The 14,791-nt window shown below is 41.2% G+C and overlaps 1 long non-coding RNA gene across 1 annotated transcript; it reads right to left on the minus strand.

Moving 5' to 3' along the window:
- Positions 1-4,189: 4,189 nt before the first annotated feature.
- Positions 4,190-5,016, minus strand: LOC148690160 (uncharacterized). The gene is made up of 3 exons (XR_015957778.1): positions 4,979-5,016; positions 4,773-4,883; positions 4,190-4,241 (listed from the first exon to the last, which is right to left on the minus strand). It is a non-coding gene; the product is annotated as an uncharacterized LOC148690160 (long non-coding RNA).
- Between the last annotated feature and the right edge of the window lie 9,775 nt (positions 5,017-14,791).

Consider the following 14,791-nt stretch of genomic DNA (forward strand, 5'->3'; position numbering starts at 1 on the left):
ATACACATCCCAGACCATTCAAGGAAGCATCGCTATAAACCTCGAAATCACCACTATCGTCCGGGAGTGCCAAAACAGGTGCATGAGTGAGACAATGCTTCAATTGCTGGAAACTCTGCTCACACTTATCATTCCACTCGAACTTAACATCTTTCCTTGTTAACCTCGTCAGTGGCAAGGCAATCACCGAAAAATCCTTAACGAATCTCCGATAATATCCCGCCAAACCAATGAAACTTCTCACCTCAGTGACGGTTCGTGGTTGCTCCCAACTTTCCACAGCTGCAACCTTTTGAGGATCAACAAGAATACCTTGAGCAGAAATGATGTGCCCCAAAAATGCGACTTGATCTAACCAGAACTGGCACTTGCTAAACTTAGCATACAATTGGTGTTCCCTCAACCTTTTCAACACCAAAGTAAGATGTCGGACATGCTCTGCTTTGGACTTAGAATACACCAGAATATCGTCAATGAAGACAATGACAAATCTATCCAGGTAAGGCTGGAATACCCGGTTCATTAAATCCATAAAGGCTGCTGGTGCATTCGTCAACCCAAACGGCATAACTAGAAATTCGTAATGACCGTAACGAGTCCTGAACGCCGTCTTAGGAACATCATCCCTACTAATCTTCAGCTGATAATACCCAGACCTCAAGTCTATCTTAGAAAATACACAAGCACCTCTCAGCTGATCAAACAAATCGTCAATACGAGGCAATGGATAACGGTTTTTAATCGTCACCCGGTTCAATTGCCTGTAGTCGATACACAGCCTCAAAGTCCCATCTTTCTTTTTCACAAACAACACTGGAGCGCCCCAAGGTGAAGTACTAGGCTGGATGAATCCCTTATCCACTAATTCCTGTAACTGCACTTTCAATTCCCTTAACTCAGCGGGAGCCATACGATAAGGAGTTAACGAAATAGGATTGGTACCTGGAAGCAACTCAACATTGAACTCCACATCTCGATCTGGGGGTAAACCAGGTAAATCTTCAGGAAAAACATCAGGGAAGTGTCTAACCACTCTCACATCCTCAATTCTGCTAGGAACGGCCTCCTCTAGCACCACATGAGCTAGATATCCCTGACAACCTTTATTCAACAGTTTCTTCGCTTGCAAAGCCGAAATAACACCATGTCTTACTCCACTTTGCTCACCCACAAAAGTAACCTCAGGTAATCCAGGACGGTGAAACGTAACTACTTTCCCGTAACAATCAATGTTGGCACGATAGAAGTGCAACCAATCGTTGCCCAAAATCACATCAAAATCGACAATATCTAACGGGATAAGATCAACGGGCATAACAACACCCTCTACTATCACTGGACATCCTGGGTACATACGATCTACAACACATCTCTCTCCTCTAGGCATAGCGAACTCTAAATCGTACCCTAGAGGTGTGGGGTGAGGTTGCGTTACTTGAGCAAATGTATGAGAAATAACGGAATGTGTAGCTCCACAATCAATTAAGACTCTAGCAAAATAACCAAGAATGTTTAACGTACCCATAATCAAGTCCGGGTTGTTCTGAGCATCCTGCAGGGAAATATTGTGAATACGCCCCTGGCCCTGCTGTCGTCCGCCACGACCTCTGCTCGCTTGAACACCGCGACCTTGAACTCCACGCCCCTGACTGGGCTGACCCATCTGTCTCGAAGACCCTGCACTACTAGTAGCATTCTCATTCTGCTGATACTGTCCTCCTTGGTACCACTGAGAACCACCCGTTGGAGCTGGAGGATACGGCATGAAGTTACTGGGATACGGGGGATAACCACCTTGTGAATACGGGTCCTGGGGGTACTGATACGGTCCCGGAGCATAGGGAACAACATCACCCTGATAGTGATAGGCACCACCTCTACCTGCTTGACCATAATTACTCGGACCTTGGATTTGTCGAATCGGTGCAGGTGGCGGCATAAAGGTCTGCTGCGGCTTCTGCTGCTGACTCTGGGGACAATTCACCGCTCTATGTCCCACCTGTCCACATGTGAAACAACTACCGCTAATCTGCCTGCACTCGCCGAAGTGTCGGTTATTACACCTACGGCAAAATGGGGGTCGGTTTCGGCCACCATCACCTTGTCTCTGGCCTCGAGCACCTCCATAAAACCTACTTCCACGTCCTTGTCCAGAGGCACTGAAACCACCACTAGACGAACTCGAACTGACACCACCCCTTTTAAAGTTCTGAGTTTGGCGAGGCCCAAGCGACACTTGACTTTTCCCTTTGTCATCTTTCTTTTCATCACTGTCACTCGACATATTCTCTGAGTCCTCTACCCTCAACAGTATTTCATAAAACTCCTGGTAGGACTCACAGTGCGTAGTAGTGGCCATAGAACGCCATCTCTTCCTAGTGCCCAAGCGAAAACGACGAAGCATCTCCGCCGGATTACCAGCGACATCAGGATAGTAACGAGACAAATCAGTGAACTTACGATAATACTCGTTAGCCGTCATCTTTCGCTGTTTCAATTCAGTGAATTCCTGTTTCTTACGGTCAATATACTCAGGGGGTACAAATCTCCTTTGAAACACGTCTTTGAAAACATTCCAATCGGTCCTCTTAGCTGGAGTCAACCTACGAAGTTCTTGTTCCCACCAAGCTGCAGACTCCATCTCCAGAAACCAAGAGGTTGTCTCAACCCACCTTTCCATAGGAAGGTTCCCCTGGTTATGCAACACCCGGAAAGTCTTCTCTAGGTGTTCCAACCAACGTTCTGCGCCTTCGTGACCCTCGTTACCTTTAAACTTATCCAACTTCAGGTTATACATAGTCTCCAGAGGAGTCCTCTGGGGAGGGCGCATCACTGTTTGAAGGGTTGTGGCAATCACTTCCCCCAACTGAGTAAGATCAGGAAAACTAGACTCATCTGAGCGACGTAGTTCCCGACGAGGCGGCATGATTCTGACAGAAGACACCAACTATTAGAATACTCACAAAGACACAGGACTGCCAAACCTAGGCTCTGATACCAAGCTGACACACCCCGACCGAGATCAGGGCGTGCTGGCCGTCACGCGAAGGTGACGTAACCATGTGCGCGTGCGGAAGCTAATAAGAAGGTAAAATAAAAGTACGAATAATTAAAAACCTAATAGCATACAAAGTACTAGTGTATGTGAGACACAATTCAGAGCAAATCTACAGCAGTTGAAAAGGAAAAGATACGACATATGTACACCCGAAGGTGACCCTACAATGGTGGATGTCTGTCAGAAATGCTGGGACGCCCTCTGGGATAAACCACCGAACCTTCTAGACCACTAGAACCTGGAGGGGCGCAAAAACAAAAGCGTGAGTGGGCAAAAACAAAGTTCTTTGAAAACTCTTTAGCAAAATACATTCTAACCCCTCGCCGTAAAACCTGTATACTTCCCAGAAAATGAACATATATACGTATGTATAGATATGTCAATCATGCTCCACCATATGCCATTCATGCTCACAATATGCCATTCATGCTTTGCAATATGCCATTCATGCTTGAGAATATGCCATTACAGAATATCATAAACAAATATAAATGCTCAAGCGTAATTCACATCGAATATATATTATCTGGCAGCCGGGAGTCACCTAACGTGACCTGTACGGCTGAATCTAGAGCTCCACTCTCAACTCAATAACTGAATCTGCACACGAGTCGGAACCACCTAACGTGGTCTGTACGACAAGCTGGGTGTATTATATATATGTATGCTCTAGTGCTACGATCACGTGAAGCTGTGAGATAATCGCGGGTCACCTACAAGTCGGAACCACCTAATGTGGTCTGTACGACAGGCTTGCACCTATCTTGGATCCAAGGCGAGCATGCGGTGCTGGTGAACATACACGTGAAGGCTGTGCCCTGGCCCTGGGCGGGAGCACTAACACCGGGGGTGCAGATTATGAGCTCTCTAAACCTCTCAAACTACTATTGCATAATGAACAGGAATGCATAACCACATGAATACTGCTTACCTGGCACTTACCTGTGCGTCCACAGCACCAAATACACATATATATATGTATGCCACTACTAATACATGCGATGATGCGTAAACAATATTCAAATGATGCATGGCATAAAACATATAACCTTTTCTATATAATTTCTGGGAATTAATATGTATATAGGTATATACGGAAAACAAAAGCCCACTCACTGGTAATTAGAAGGGTCGTAGCCCCCTTGCCTCGAGTGTGAACGTTCGTCCTCGGAAAACGAATCACCTATACGCGACAAAGTTACGAAAACATTAATTTAAAAGCACCTAAGAAACTTCTCGTAATAACTTCTCATACATTGCTCAAATTGGACAAATGAATATACCAACGTGATCTACACAACCTCAGGATCACGCCCATATTTTTAGAAAAAATTTTGGACTACGCACGCGCCCCCACGCGCCTGAACACGCACGGACCTACGCGCCCCCACGCGCGGCCCACGTGCACTGCACACTGACGGCGTCAGTTGACGCCGTCAGGAATATTCCGTTAACTGACGGAATATTCCGTCAAATCTAACCGGATTCTCTCACTGCCGTTAGGAATATTCCGTTAGACTTAACGGAATATTCCCCTTTCTTCTCCGGCGAACCTCCGGCGCCGGCGACGGCGCCGGAAAACTGGGAAATTTTCTAACTTTGTTTTCTCCTTCGTTTTTCAACCAAATTTCACGTTCTTTATACCAAAATGAAGCTTAGGACTAGTAGAATCACGTTGGACTACTTTTAAGGCCTAAAAATCAAGGAATCTCACCTGCAACAACGATCCAAGTTCGGCCAACTTTGCACAGGACGATCCCGACGTCCAAACTCACCCAACGAACCACTCCGAGGCTCCTTGGGACCTCACAAACACATCTACAAGCTTAGAAATTCCAAAAACACACTAGTTTAGGTTTGCATGAACAATGCAATAATTCGGCCATTGTTGAAACGACGTGAAAACGTTCGAATTCTTACCTGGAATTGGTATGGTTGTGCTCCTCACAACCTCACGAGCACGAGGGTGGTCTTGGTTTCTTAATTGGTGCAGGTTTGGTATGTTTGTATGTGTGTCCGTGTGTAGAAGGAGAAGAAGAAGAAGAGAGGAACTCGGGGAGAGAGAGAGAGACTGAGACAGAGACAGAGAGACAAAGAGTGAGGGAATGAGGGAGAGAATCCCGGGAGAAAAGAGAGTGTATGAGTGTGTGTGGTCCCACAACCCACACAACACAAAACTACCCGAAAAAAACGAACTAGGGGGTAAAACGGTAATTTCACACGTACGTTTCTTTAGTTTCGGGACGGGATGTTACATAGAAGCCCTACAAATAAATGAAAAAAATAATGAAAAGTGGTTTAAAATTAAGTTTAAACCAAAAGCAATGTATTAAGTTTATTTAATAGTAAGACAAAAATGAAAAACAAACAAACAACGGCGCGTGCACACACGCCAACCAAGCTTTATGAGTTGCTACCACAGTTTCTATACTCCTAACAAAACCTTGGAACCACCGTTTCTGTTCCATTTTGTAATTGTATATGATTTTCCTTTTCATTTTTGTAATTGTGTATAACTTTCCTTGACGTCATCTTTAAAGATTAGGATGGATGACTTGTGTTATTCTTTCTTTTTCTTTTTGTAATTGTATATAATTTTTGTTCTTTCAAATTTTTTTTAATTTTTTTTTTTTGGGTTTTAATTGACTTGTCCAAAGTGGAAAAAAGGGTTTCGTTAACCCGAAAGGTTGGCTTCTTTTTTTTTTTTTTTTTTAATTTTTTTTATAGCTTTTTGAGCTTTATAAATTCTTAACAAGCATTTGTCAATGAGTTTTGTTTGTCATTGTGAAATAATCAAATCAAAGTTTTCCCTTTAACAAATTAAAAGAGTCTAAAAAGTGGTCACCGTTTGTAGAAATAGTTCAACGTTTACAAAAATGGTGACACAATTTCTAGAGGTAGTATTACTATTCCTAAAAATAGAATCACTTTTTTTCTTAAACAATGTCATTATGACAGCTCGTCCCGGACTTTTCGTACCGTAGGGGTGAAATGACGGTTTTGCCTCTAGTATGGTTTTTTCGTTGTGTGGCATTTTTGGGCTTTGTGTAACATCCCGTCCCAAATTTCATTTTAACGTACATGGGAAATTACGATTTTACCCCCTAATTCGTTTTTATCACATTAGTTTTGTGTAGTGTGGTGTTGTAGGACCACACACACTCACACATCACCCTCACTCTCCCGGGATTCCCTCCCTCATTCCCTCACTCTGTCTTTCTCTTTCTCTTTCTCTTTCTCTCTCTCTCCCCCGAGTTCCTCTCTTCTTCTTCTCCTTCTACACACGGACACACATACAAACATACCAAACCTGCACCAATTAAGAAACCAAGACCACCCTCGTGCTCGTGAGGTTGTGAGGAGCACAACCATACCAATTCCAGGTAAGAATTCGAACGTTTTCACGTCGTTTCAACAATGGCCGAATTATTGCACTGTTCATGCAAACCTAAACTAGTGTGTTTTTGGAATTTCTAAGCTTGTAGAGGTGTTTGTGAGGTCCCAAGGAGCCTCGGAGTAGTTCGTTGGGTGAATTTGGACGTTGGGAAGGCTAGGTTCGAAGTTGGCCGAACTTTGAAGTCGTGGACAGGTATGATCTAGCAATTTTTAGGCCTTAAAACTAGTCTAACGTGATTCTACTAGTCCTAAGCTTCATTTTGGTATAAAGAACGTGAAAAATGGTTGAAAAACGAAGGAGAAAACTTAGTTTGAAAATTACCCAGTTTTCCTTTCCGGCGCCGTCGCCGGCGCCGGAGGTTCGCCGGAGAAGAAAGGGGAATATTCCGTTAAGTCTAACGGAATATTCCTAACGGCAGTGACGGAATCCGGTTAGATTTGACGGAATATTCCGTCAGTTAACGGAATATTCCTGACGGCGTCTGTTGACACCGTCAGTGTGCCTGGCACGTGGCCGCGCGTGGGGGGCGCGTAGGTCCGTGCCTTGGCCGGCGCGTGGGGGCGCGTGCGTGGTCCAAAAATTTTTCTAAAAATATGGGCGTGATCCTGAGGTTGTGTAGGTCACGTTGGTATATTCATTTGTCCAATTTGAGCAATGTATGAGAAGTTATTACGAGAAGTTGCTTAGGTGCTTTTAAATTAATGTTTTCGTAACTTTGTCGCGTATAGGTGATTCGTTTTCCGAAGACGAGCGTTCACACTCGAAGCAGGGGGGCTACGACCCTTCTAATTATCAGTGAGTGGGCTTTTGTTTTCCGTATATACCTATATACCTCTAAATTCCCAGAAATAGAATAGAAAAGGTTATATGTTTTATGCCATGCATCATTTGAATATTGTTTACGCATCATCACGTGCATTGGTAATTGGCATACATATATATAAATGTGTATTTAGTGCTGTGGACGCACAGGTAAGTGCCAGGTAAGCGGTATTCATGTGGTTATGCATTCCTGTTTATTATGCAATAGTAGTTTGAGATGCTTAGAGAGCTCATATTCTGCACCCCCGGTGTTAGTGCTCCCGCCCAGGGCCAGGGCATAGTCCTTCACGTGATGTTCACCAGCACCACACGCTCGCCTTGGATCCAAGTTAGGTGCAAGCCTTGTCGTGCAGACCACATTAGGTGGTTCCGACTCGTAGGTGACCCGCGATTATTCGCATAGTCTTCACGTGATCGTAGCACTAGAGCGTATATATATTACACCCAGTCTTGTCGTACAGACCACGTTAGGTGGCTCCGACTTGTGTGCAGATTCAGATGTTGAGTTGAGATTGGAGCTCTATAGGCAGCGGTACATGTCACGTTAGGTGACTCCCGGCTGCCAGATTTTATGTTATTGATGTGAATTACGCTTGAGCATTTATATTTGATTATGAGATTCTGTTGTGGCATATTCTCGAGCATAAATGGCATATTGTGGAGCATGAATGGCATATCATGGAGCATGATTGACATATCTATACATACGTATATATGTTCATTCTCTGGGAAGTATACAGGTTTTACGGCGAGGGGTTAGAATGTTTTTTTTGCTAAAGAGTTTTCAAAGAACTTTGTTTTTGCCCACTCACGCTTTTGTTTTTGCGCCCCTCCAGGTTCTAGTGGTCTAGAAGGTTCGGTGGTTTATCCCAGAGGGCGTCCCGGCATTTCTGACAGACATTCACCATTGTAGGGTCACCTTCGGGTGTATATATGTCGTATCTTTCCTTTTGGACTGTTGTAGACTTGCTCTGAATTGTGTCTCACATACACTAGTACTTTGTATGTTATTAGGTTTTTAATTATTAGTACTTTCATATTACTATCTTCTTAGCTTCCGCACGCGCACATGGTTACGTCACCTTCGCGTGACGGCCAGCACGCCCTGATCTCGGTCGGGGTGTGTCACTTTGGTTGGTGGAGTTTGGACCACACACACACCACACTCATTTCCTCTCTCTCTCTGCCCTGTCTTGAGTCCCTCTCTCTCTCCCTTTCCTATTTTCTTGTACGGACAACATCCAAAACCCTTGAAAACTTCACAGATCGAGGACACAAATTACATAGTTGTGCTCGTGAGGTCCTTAGGAGTTCAACCATACTCATTTCAGGTAAGGATTCCTTCGTTTTCACGTCGAACTCGTGATCCCCCGATTAGGTCACTGTTCATGCACACGTTAATTCTTGTGTTTTTGAGAATTTCAAGCTTGTAGGAAGCTTGGTGAGGTCCTTAGGAGGCTTGGGGTGGTTCGTTTGAAGGTTTTTGACGTCGGGATCGTGAGTTGCAGGTTTGGCCAGAGTTGGTGGTGTTTTTCCGGCGAGATTTCGTGGGTTTTAGTGCTTGAAAGTGGTATGGATTTGTTCCTCTTGTTGTAAGCTTCATTTTGGTACCAATTTTGTGAAATTTGGTTGAAAAATAAGTGAGATATGAAGTTTTGAATTTTTCCCGGTTTGCTGGCGCCGGAGTTTGGCCGGAGAAGATGACGGAATGTTTCGTTAGTTTGGACGGAATGTTCCTAACGGCATTCACGGAATATTCCTAACGGCGTTAATTGATGCGGTCAGTGTGCCAGGCACGTGCCTGCGCGTGGGCGGCGCATGTGGCCATGCCTTGGCTGGCGCGTGGGGGTGCGTGCGGCGTCGAAAAATTATTTTAAAAATATGGGGATGTTCGTGAGGTTGAGTAAATCACGTTGGTGTATTCATACACCCCTTTTGAGCATTGTTTGAGAAGTTATTTCGTAATGTTGGTTATGTGCTTTAAAATTAACGTATTTATAGTTGTTTCGCATATAGGTAAGACCTATCCCGAGGACAAGCGCGTTCACTCGAGGCAAGGGGGTTACGACCCTTCTACATACCAGTGAGTGGACTTTTGGTTTTCCGTATATACCTATATACTTATGGTTTTTCCCAGAAAGTGAAATGAAACGTTTATACGTTTATATGCCATGCATTATGTTTACCCATTTAATTATGCATTATTAGTTGCATATATATATATATAGATATATATATATATATATATATATATGTGTGTGTGTGTTGGTGCTGCGGACGCACAGGTAAGTGTCAAGTAGGTTATGGTTTATGTTTATGTTCAGTAGTGATTTGAGATGCATAGAGAGCTCATAACCTGCACCCCTGGTGTTAGTGCTCCCGCCTAGAGTTAGGCACAGTCCTTCACATGATGTTCACCTCCCGCACCACATGCTCATCTTGGATCCAAGTTAGGTGCACAGGCCTATCGTACAGACCACTTTAGGTGGTTCCAACTCGTAGGTGACCCGCGATTATTCACCCAGTCTTCACGTGATCCTAGCACTTGAGCGTACTTATTATACACCCAGTCCTGTTGTACAGACCACTTTAGGTTGTTCCGACTCGTGCGGAGGTATAGTTAGTGAGTTGGAGATTTGAGCTCTAGATTCAGCCGTACAGGTCACGTTAGGTGACTCCGGCTGACAGATTACATGGCATTGTTTGGCATTACCAGAGTACTTGCATTTTATTTCGAGACATTTGGCATGGCATATTTCCGAGCATGATTTATATATATATGTATATATTCTATTTTTCTGGGAAGTATACAGGTTTTACGGCGAGGGTTTAGAACTTTGTTTATGAAATGGTTTTTGAAAAACTTTGTTTTTGCCCACTCACGCTTTCTGTTTTGCGCCCCTCCAGGTTCTAGATTGGCTAGCACTTTTGGTGGCTCCCTAGAGGATTTTCTCGGCTTATCTGACAGATTATCACCAGTGTTGGACCACCTTTGGGTGTGTTTATTTAGTGTTGTTTCTCCCGGACTGCATTAGGTCTTCCGTGCTCTGAACTTTGTTTCTTACACTTACGCTTGCACATGTATGTTATTTACTTTGTGTATGGGTTTTTATTTATTCGTACTTTTATTATTATTTATTAGCTTCCGCACTGTGCACATGGTTACGTCACTTCCACGTGGCGGCCAGCATGCCCTGATCTCAGTCGTGGTGTGTCAGTCATTGTTTCTAGAAATGGTGTAACAGTTTCTAAAAATAATTTACCATTTCTGAAGAAACTAAAAAAACTAACAGGACTAAAAAATTGACTAATATAATGAGAAAATAACTTGAATTTTGGTTAATTTTCTTAGAAATGTATTATTCTTTAGATACAATATTCCTTATTAATAAAAAGTATTAAGTGTTTTCTATTAAAAATTTGCTAATATCAACAAAAAAATAAAAAACAAAACGGAGAGGGAGGCAGGAGTGACATCAGAGAGAACAAAATGATAATAGTGATGGGTGAACAAGAGAGAGATTATAGTGATAGGTAAAAGAGGAGAGAGATGATGGTGATGGGTAAAAGATGAGAAATAATTGTGATGAGTGAAGAGAGAGATGATGATGGGTGAATAGAAATAAATGATAAGGGTGAGAGAATGTGGACGAGAGAGAAAAGAGGGGATGCGTAGGTCCCACACGTTATTTTTGTTTTAAGTTTTTTTTTTAATCATTTTATAATTTTGTCATTTTCATTAAAGTTTAAGTCATTTTCATTAAAATTCAATTCCTTTTTATTAAATAAAGTTATTAAGTGATTTTTTTTTTGTTAGAAAAAAGTTCGGAGAATCCCTTTTCATTAAAGCTCCTAATAGGAGCATATTTAGGTGACTTACTTAGCTTGTTTTCGTGCATTTATATTGTTAATTCATAGTTGTTTTTGGCGTTTAAGCCATTTTCGTGTGTTTTTAGGTTCATGTGGCTAAGGAAGCAAAAAGATGCATTTTGGAGCATTTTGGAGCAAAATTGGACTTGGAAGGGATAACTTATACTTGGAGCAAAAGGAATGGACGAAATTGAAGAGTTGATGTCACAAGGATTCCTACTTGAAGTAGCCACACACCTTCCACATTTCAGCCACATGCACTTGTTCCTCCATCATTGCACCAACAACAACATTGCACATGCACTCCCTTTAATTAATTAACCCACATGCACCCTTTATTCTTTCATCATTCCAGCCACTCCACATCCCTCACCAAGAAATCATTCAACACATGCATCCATAATCATTTCTCCACACCAAAACCGTGCACATGCATTCCCCTTGTGCAATTCCATCATTCCACACCTCCATGGCAGCCACCAACCAACCTAGCTGTCATGTTTCCCCTTTAATCATTCAAACATTCACCCACATGCATTTCTAACCCACATGCACCCTAGATTCTAATCAGCCATTCACATTTAATCATTCATTCCCATCAGATTTCTAGCATATTCACATGCATTCCATCCTTTAAAACATTGCACATGCACTCCACATGCATTCATCCTAGCTGTCATGTTTCCCCTTTCATCATTCCCTCACATTCTTTAAATCAGCCAACACATGCATCCACCTTTCTCCCATCAGATTTCCAACATTGCACATGCATTCCCCTTACAATTTCAGCCATCCTAGCTGTTTTGCACATGCATTCACTTAACCTAGCTGTCATGTTCCATCTCCCATCCATTCATCTCCCTATAAAAACCATACACACTTCACACAACATTCATTGACACTCATTCACACCTCAATTCATCCCACACTTCCATTTCAGAAATTCATCCATTGTACATACCACAAACACTTCCCCCTTTGTGCCGTGAGTCTCCCTACAAATCCAAACACCATCCTTCCATTTTCACCACTACCCAAACCATTCACACCATCAAACTATCCTTAGACCTTGTGCTACAACGAAGAGGAAGAGAAGAGTGCCTAAACGTTCATACAATTCAAGTTTGAGTTGTTGGAATGTTTAGGTGTTTCTTTGATTTCAATGTTTAATTTCAATACTCTTTGTTTTGTACGAATGAGGAATGGAAGAGAAGAGGGCCTAAACGTTCATACAATTCAAGTTTGAGTTGTTGAAATGTTTAGGTGTTTCTTTGATTCTCTTTGTTTTGTACCATGAGGAACTAAAACCCCCTTGGCTAGGGGGTAATTCGAAATATATGTTTATGCTTGCATTTTGATTTGATTACTTCTAATTACGTTTCATAAGTTGTGAATTCAATTTGTTTAACTGTTTTATTGATAACCTATTTATGTATGTTTATTGAGAGTGCACGCTTAATTTTCATGCATGAATATGACGCTAGAATATAAGTGAGTTTCACCTAATAGTTATGAACTTATATTCACAAGTAGTGGAGGTTGCTTATAAACAATCGCGTTAAATAAATTCTTGGCATATGTTTCATGCAATCATAGTAACAAATGCCTCGTCAACACTTATAGTTTTCAAAGAACTTAATGATTCTTGCTTGTATCTCTATTATGCAATTCATGTAGGGGACTTGTGGGGAATGCTTTGGATTGTCGTATGCAATCATCCAATTCATTAACTTAAGGAAAACTTGACGGTTAATTTAAGCGGACCTAATTAACCCGGGGTGATGAGTTTCATAATTTATTGAAATGCAATTGGAAATCATTTTATTATGCAAGTGTAACATGTGTGGAGATGAACCCCTTAGCTATTCTATCATCCATTCATTCCATTCCATCAAATTCGTTTTACAATCTGTTTAGTTTATTAACTTGTTTTGTTATTTCAATTTTCGTATAAATCTAAATCCCCCTTTACTTTATTGTCCAATTTAGTTAGAAAGTATCTTAGTTTGCGTTTTTAAGAGTTTTGATTAAATTTATTTCCCAATTTCGTCCAAATTCACCAAAGTGCTCAAAACTGCCCAGAAAGTGTTTTTAAGGCAGTTTTGAGTGTTTTGGGTGATGTTTGAGTCTTTTGGTTTGTTTTAGTGTTTTAAAGTTTAGTTTTGCATTCTTTGAGTCTAGTATAGTGTTTTATATTGTGTTTTTACGTTTTTGAGTCAAATCCAAGTGATTAACAATCCCTCCTAATCCCCGGTCCAGAACGATCCCTACTTATACATATACTACAATTTGACGAAAAGAGGGTTTAATTTGTGTGCGTATAATTCACGCATCAAATTTTGGCGCCCTTTTTTTTTTTTTTTTTTTTTTCTAAAAAGAGTGTTTTGAGTCGTTTTTGTGTGTTTGTGTCTTAGGGTACCTTCCAACACAATGATAAGGATTTGGTTTATAATTGCATGACGGTTAGAAAGAGTTATAAACATAGAGAAAAGTTTGATTTACTCTTGGTATATGCTTGGTTATGGTTATAATGTATGACTTCACATGCAATCATAAAAGAAAAATTCGTTTTTGCAACATGCTTGAAGGAAGGAACTCAAACAAACGCTACATCCCTGTGAGACTCGAGCCATTACTTTCTTTGGAGAGTTATTTTCTGTGATTCTTTGTTTTCTAAAGTTGTTGCATGATCTCATTATTCCTTGCTTGGTTGCTACTTAGAATGCAATTGTATCATGATAGAACTAAATGCTAGAACTTATATCCGTTTCATTCAAAGCATGATATTGATTGCATAACATACAATAAGATGAAGTTGTTAGTCAAGCCAAAGCCAAAAAAAGCCTATCCCTTTTCACATGTATTGTAGGATTACCCCTTTTGAGCCTTTTCAAGCTTATTTTCTTTGTTAACCCCTTGTTCTTAAAGGATAGTGAAACATGACTTAGAATGAACTCCTTTTGATCAATATACTGCAGAAAATAAGTGTGGGGGAAGATAATAGGGCACGGCCAAAGAATGAAATAAAGAAAAAAATTGTTGAAAAAAAAAAAAAAAAAAAAAAAAAAGAGTTGAAAAATAAGTGAGAATGATCTCACAAGCATTGGTTATTGAAGGAAGGGTCCAAAAGAGTGAATTTGACCCTAGTTGTTGCATGAATCTTCCCTTGTGTTTAAAAGTTGATTTCTGCCATTAAAAGTGAGTTTAAGTGTCAATTTCATTACTTCGCTTCCTATTACTTTAAGAACCTTTGTTTTACTTTACCTTTCTTTGTTAAACCATTACCCTTAGCCACGTTACAACCCTCAACTTCTATCTTGATGTTATGTATTCAATATGTGGAGTTTGGAATTGATATGAGCTTATGGAATCACTGGTTCTCATTCTAAGTAGTAGCATTCCATTCGTGAGATCAAATTCATATCATTATCGTAAATCCAGAAAATGCTTTCTTTGTTATAACATATGTGAGATGCTAGTCTTTCATGTTTACATCAATCTCTCACATATAACTAGTGTAGGGTGTGTAGTCAGAAAATCTGTGTGAAAATAGAGTGCATTCTAGTAAGGAATTGAGGAAATTCTCTAAGGCATGTTACTACATTCGAAACGTGTTTTAAATGCTTAATTGTGAACTAGTATGT

The sequence above is a fragment of the Pyrus communis genome, chromosome 16 (genome assembly GCF_041283825.1).
Source record: "Pyrus communis isolate YQ-2024b chromosome 16, ASM4128382v1, whole genome shotgun sequence".
Lineage (NCBI taxonomy): Eukaryota > Viridiplantae > Streptophyta > Magnoliopsida > Rosales > Rosaceae > Pyrus > Pyrus communis.